The sequence below is a fragment of the Sinohyriopsis cumingii genome, unplaced genomic scaffold (genome assembly GCF_028554795.1).
Source record: "Sinohyriopsis cumingii isolate HCF-2022 unplaced genomic scaffold, ASM2855479v2 utg001710l, whole genome shotgun sequence".
In the NCBI taxonomy this organism is placed as follows: domain Eukaryota; kingdom Metazoa; phylum Mollusca; class Bivalvia; order Unionida; family Unionidae; genus Sinohyriopsis; species Sinohyriopsis cumingii.
This window is the reverse complement of record NW_028316037.1, coordinates 651,230-657,414: the sequence shown is the minus strand read 5'-3', so window position 1 is coordinate 657,414 and position 6,185 is coordinate 651,230.

The window sequence follows — 6,185 nt, the reverse complement described above, 5'->3', positions numbered from 1 at the left end:
TTGACCGAGTATTGACGCTTGACATAGTGGGTCGTTTGAGGACTGATGACAGCCACGGTCTTTTCAGGCATGAATCGTTGTCGATACACTAAGGAACACGCTTTGGCAATGGTGCAAGCTTCTTTCAAAGGATCGACCCCTCCGTGTTCCATGAACAGTTCTCGAAATTTTCCACAGCAACGCAGTAAAATGTCCACGTCGGAACGACAATACTTTAACATTTCTTCCTGAAAGTCGAAAGGGTCCGAAGCGTGAGCCTGGTACCAAGCGTAGAAAGCTTCTCGTTGTTCGGTACGCATGTTGTCGGGGTCGTAATAGTGAGCCTCGGGCAAATGGGGTAGAACGGCGTGTTGATTGGCTTCCGTATTGAAAAAGTGTGGAAAGTACCCTTTAGCCATTTCTGTCATTCCAAACGTTTTAGGCATTCGACTCAAAGGCATGGCCAAATAGCTCATCGAATCTTTAAACTGTACTTGTCCCACTTGCATGAAAATGATTTTGGCTCCGTTCAAAGTCACTTTAGGACGCTCGGTGCCTTGTTCCGTATAGTACCTCAAAAGAAACTGTTCATCGTATCCGGAGAAATTGTGAGCCATCACCGTGGCATGACGATGACAATCTCCGTAACGTTCGATGTCCTCTTGGCTCCACGTCTTGTCGATGGGGTCTAAGACCCATTGGGCAAAATCGTCTAGCGTCTTTGGTCCTCGAAAGATTTTTTCACGCCCTCCAGGAATCTTGCTGCAGTGAGGGCAATGACTGAAGATAGGTTCTTGAATACACTTCTCGCACGCTCGATGAGCCACGCAGAAATTAGGAATGTGAATGCCAGTCTCTTGCATGCATTCGAAATCGAAAAAGATGAAATTGCCTTTCTTCTTGTGACCGTCCTCTTTCTCTGGTGGGGGTTGGTATTTTTGCACGTAACATTGGTGTTCCAAGTCCACGATGTGGTGACAAATGTGACATTTTTTCTTTCCTGAACATACGTGTGCCTTGGTATTATTGATACGTATGACTTGTTCACACGCGGGGCACAATCTCAGGAGTTGACAAGCACATTTCTTCTGTGAACCTTGCGTTTTCAGATGTTGTTGGTAACAGGTAGGGCTGACAAACGTACGCAGACAAGTTGAACAAGGCACTGGTTCTTCGCTCAGACAGGGTGAAGAGGCCAAACATCCTGAGCATTTCGATCCACAATGCTTGTGTTGCTCTCGATTATTATAACCATGGTCACATTTCTCACAGTAATAACCGTATCCCAGGAATCCGGTGATACTGGTAATGGTATCGAAATGGTCATCGTGATGATAAACGTGAATGTATTTTCCGTCCTTAAAATCTTGCCCTCGAAACAACAGAGACCCGCGCACTTCTTGAGGGTACACTTTCAAGGTGTATCGTGGAGCTAGGGCATCTTGCAATTTTTGCATCTCAGGAATGCCACAGGGTGTGTCTTTGGACATGCCAGCTTGTCGTAACAGGAGTTCTGCTTCACTTCGTTGTTTGGCTCGGTCCGATTGTCGAATGTTCTCCCAGTCTCTTTTCCATTCTACCGTGTCATTCTTGTTGGCATAGGTTCGTCCCACCACGATGGCACGGGCTAAACACATCTGGTCATGAGGATTGTGAATTTGGACAAGGCTACGCTTAATGCTGCGAAGGTCGTTCACCAATAACATCTTTTTGCGTCCGGTCCCTTGAGGAGGAGAGACGTGGGTCATGTCCAATGTGGCTTTTCCATCGGTGATGTCAAACTGGTCATTAGATTGTTGCACGTGTTGAATCTTGTCCATGACTTTGGAAGCGGTCAATTCTGCAGGGGTGCTAAACTCGATCCAAACAGGGGATTTCAAACCGTCGTGTTGTATGGAAAGTCTCAAGCGATCGTCTTCTTTGGGTTGACATTGTCGCTTAAGTGCAGTGAGCAGAGAATCCCACACTCCGGTGATGAACCCTTCTGCTTTCTCTAACGGTACTTCGGACTTGAAATCTTTAAACTTCACCGTGTATTTGTAAGCCGTGGTTCTAAATTTTCTAGAGGAGCGCTTTTCCGTCTCTCGAATGGAATAGTATTTTTCAGGGTTGACTAAGGGTGGTAAACTTGGTTTAGAGGGTTCTGATTCTGGTTCACTCATGTCCTCTTCAAAATCACTGGCATGAATTTGTGCCAATATTTCAGCCCTGGTTCGAGGCGATAGATCACGTTTCTGCCTCTTACTTTCTTCTTCTTTCTTCTCGAATGAATGGGATCGTTTCATCTTGAAAGCAAAAAGTCAAATGACTCAAGTTCAAACACCATGAGCTACTTTATAGTCATAGCAGACCAGCGTATATAAAAGGGTGTGTGTCTTATCCTTTCACTATTCATTTCACTCTCAAGCCGAGCACAACGATGGAAGAGACTAACCAGATGGAACGTTTCGTCAGAGCTTTGCGAGGGGTCATTAGAAAATTCTCTTCAGACCAGCCTACGGACTACTCTCCTTCCTTTCGAGATAAAAGTCAAGATACTTGCTATATCTGTCAGAAGAAAGGGCATTGGTCTTCAGAGTGTCCAGACCGTCAAAAAAGAACAAAAACAGGGACTAAAAAAGACAAAAGTCAAGATACCTGTTATTATTGTAAAGAAAAAGGACATTGGTCTCCAGATTGCCCAAAAAAGAAACAAGAGGAGTCAGAAGAAAAGAAGGATTCTTCAGAAGAAGAGAGGGATTCTTCAGAAGAAGACAGGGATTCTTCAGAGGAAGAAAGCAGACAGGTGAAGAAAATGAAACAGGAGAAGAAAAGAAGAAGGGAAGAAAGTGAGGAGGAAGAAGAGGAAAAGAGTGTGACAGTGAAGAAATTCAAAAAACAGAGAGACTAAACAAGGAGAAAGAAGAAGTCAATGAACTTTAAATTAAAGTGTTGTGTTGTGAATTGGATTGTAAAAAAATGGATAAAAGAATAAATGAATGATATAAGGTAAGAGTCTTTGAGTTTTGATTTTAAAATAAGAAGCTACACTCACGCACTCATACAAAGACACGTACTATAGGGTAAAATGGGTGGGTTATTTTTTTTTTTTGAGTTATTGGCAAATTGAAATTGTATTTCTTTTCGAGATATGTGGGTGGCCCTGAAAAGGGCCTTTTTTCTTTATGATGTAGGGGTGAGTTTAAGCAATCAACTTTAACTGCCTTATACCTTTGCCACGGCCAAGGCCTACTTCTGGACTGCGTAATGTTGATGATGATGATAATGATTGGGTTGAAATCACTAAGGGTGGTACGGTAGGCTTAGTCACAGGGTTGACGTGTTTAGCTCGGGAAGGTCGTATTCTCTTCGGTCGTGATAAAGAAGTCTGATACATTTGTTTCAGACTTCTTAACTCCGCTAAAATGTCCAACAGTACCGTGACCGTTTGATTTTCACCCTCTTGTTTCTTTGCTGCTACTTCTTCTTGCTGTTGTTTTTTTCTTACCTCTTCTTCTTGTTGCTGTTGCTGTAAGAGAAAAGCCTGTTCCGCTTCCTTTTGTCGTTGTATAAATTTCTCCAATTCTTCTTTCTGTCTCTGTCTAAAATTCTCCACTTGCGGTAATGAAGAAGGTAACGAAGGTTCCGGAACAAATTCTTGCGAGGAGAGAAAATCGACAAAATCCCAATGTACCTCTTCTGAAAGTAAGTCCGGGTTCCCTTGGGCGGTCTCCCCTGCTGGTGCACCCCATTGGATCGTTTTCTGAGTTTCCGTCATGTTGAATCACTGTCGCATAGATTGACTGCACACAAGCGCTAGCGAATCTATATAGACTACGTGACGTCACAGACTGCTCTCTTCGGATTGGATGCGGGCTGACTGAATTCTGTAACGCGTGTTAGGATTGGTGAATGAACTCAATCCGTTTCAATCCTTTCTGTCCCTATAAATAAGCGCAGTTCACTGCATTGATTCACCTATTGTCGGAGCCTCAACATGTGGACCGACGTTGAATCTTCAACCCTTGTGTCAACAATGATGTTCAGGACGGACATGCTCATGTATGTCCGATCCAAGTGGACCGTTGTCCACAGGACCAGCAGCAGCCTGTGGATAAGAAGAGTCTATATAGAGAGACAAGGTTGCCTCAAGAGGACTCTGATGTATGGCCCTGCTGTAAGACGAAGTTTGAGGACAAGAAGATGTCGCAAATGCCCTTTATGTTAAGGGCATATTAACATAAACCAAAGGCCCTTTTCAGGGCCAGCCATATTTCTCGAAAAGAGATAGCCTTTGAATTGCCTACCCCTTTTTTATTTTATTTTTTTTCATTTTTTAAAAAAAAAATAGAGACCCTCCCTGTTTCAATTTTACATAGACCCTATACAGTCTCAAGGGTTTTTTGACCATGTTAAATTTACATAGACCCTATAATGTCCCAGGGTTTTTGGCCATGTTAATTCCCATAGACCCTATATGTTCCCACGATTTTTATCCATGTTAAATTTACATAGACCCTATATTGTCCCAAGGGTATTTGTAATGATAAGTCCCATTGACCCTATAAGATCCCCCTTAACTACTATCGATCTTATCGGGTTTTCCGCCAATAGATGAAACTGAAATGTGCTGAGTATCCGGTGAACTTTGTGAGATAAATATAACGACTTTCATCTTATTTGTTATCTGTGAAATCTCTCTCTCTCTCTCTCTCTCTCGCTCTCTCTCTCTCTCAACGTTGTACTAATTTTGATGCACTTTAAAGGAAGGCGAGGCAATTTAGAATTAGCTAGCGTTGTGACAAATTTGATGGAAAAACGATTAAAAAATTGTTGACGGAACAAACATTCATAAACTCTGACTAGTTGAAAACAATATGCTTTTGCTTGACTATTTTTTAGTTTGTTTTCGCAATTACGGGGTTATAGTTATCATTCTAGATTTGCGGCGGAAATTGTTGTGTCGAAACTTGAATATATTTGACCGAAACTATACTTCCCGATTATTTTATTTATACTTACAAGTATGTAATCTACTTCCTTTGGATAAACACTATTCGTGCACGCTTCGTTATAATGTATTCTTGGTAACTGAAAAAGCGGTTAGACTTAGTACCTTTCATTGACACACAGCGGAGGAACTTACTGTACTTGTTAAATAGAGCAGGATTTTCACGTTATTTTTGGTTTCCCTTTCAACGTATCGACTGATGCACGCTGCATTGAACTTTTCGGAACGGAGCCCCAACACAGCGTCATCTGGTTAATTGTGCTTACATGGTGTCGTGACAGTGACAAGCTGACTGGCATACATGTGGCTTCGCCGCTCAAAGGGCAAGACCTAGATGCACACATCCTATTCTCATAACACTTGCATATAGCCACCCATTATGCCATGGGTCTTAATTACTTCCCAATCAAAGAAAATATTAACAATTTGCATAGAATTTGCCCCGTATAAGCTGTTTACAGTATGATTGGGAAATGCTTGCTAGCATTGTTCCATGCCTCTCTCTCTCTCTCCCACTCTCTCTCTCTCACACCCACACGCACGCACATACATACATACATACATACATACATACATACATACATACATACATACATACATACAATCGTTAGACCTTTCAAGCTCGAATGTTTCTATTTTTGGATAGTGTGTGTGATTGATGTCATCTTCGACAGAGACACTATTATGAGAAACTGCTTAGGTATAAGATACAACTCAGCCAGTCCCCTCGTAGTAGGTATATAAGATACAACTCAGTCACTTCCCTCATAGCAATGCTCAGGTATACAAGACAACTCAGCCATTTCCCTCGTAGTAACGCTTAGGTATATGAGACACAACTCAGCCATTTGCCGCCGTAATAATGCTGCCATAATGAACTTCATTTTCCCCTCATTGCACGCGTGCAATACTAGAAAATCACCTGGGTAAACTATCATAACGCGGACGACTGCACGTTTTTCCCCCCGATTTTGTTGTTATTGTAGGGTTTAACGCCATTTTTCAGCACACGATTATACATGGCGGCCAGTATTAATGAGAGAATAGAGAAACCGGGAAAACCCCGGAAAGAACCACCGACCCACGAGAAGCTACTGGCAAGCTTTCTCACATACCCACATTAGCCGAATCCGAGATTCGAACCCACGCAGACAGAGGTGAGATGGCATTGAACCGTAACGGAGAGCGCTTTAGACCACTCGGGGCCCCTTCCCCC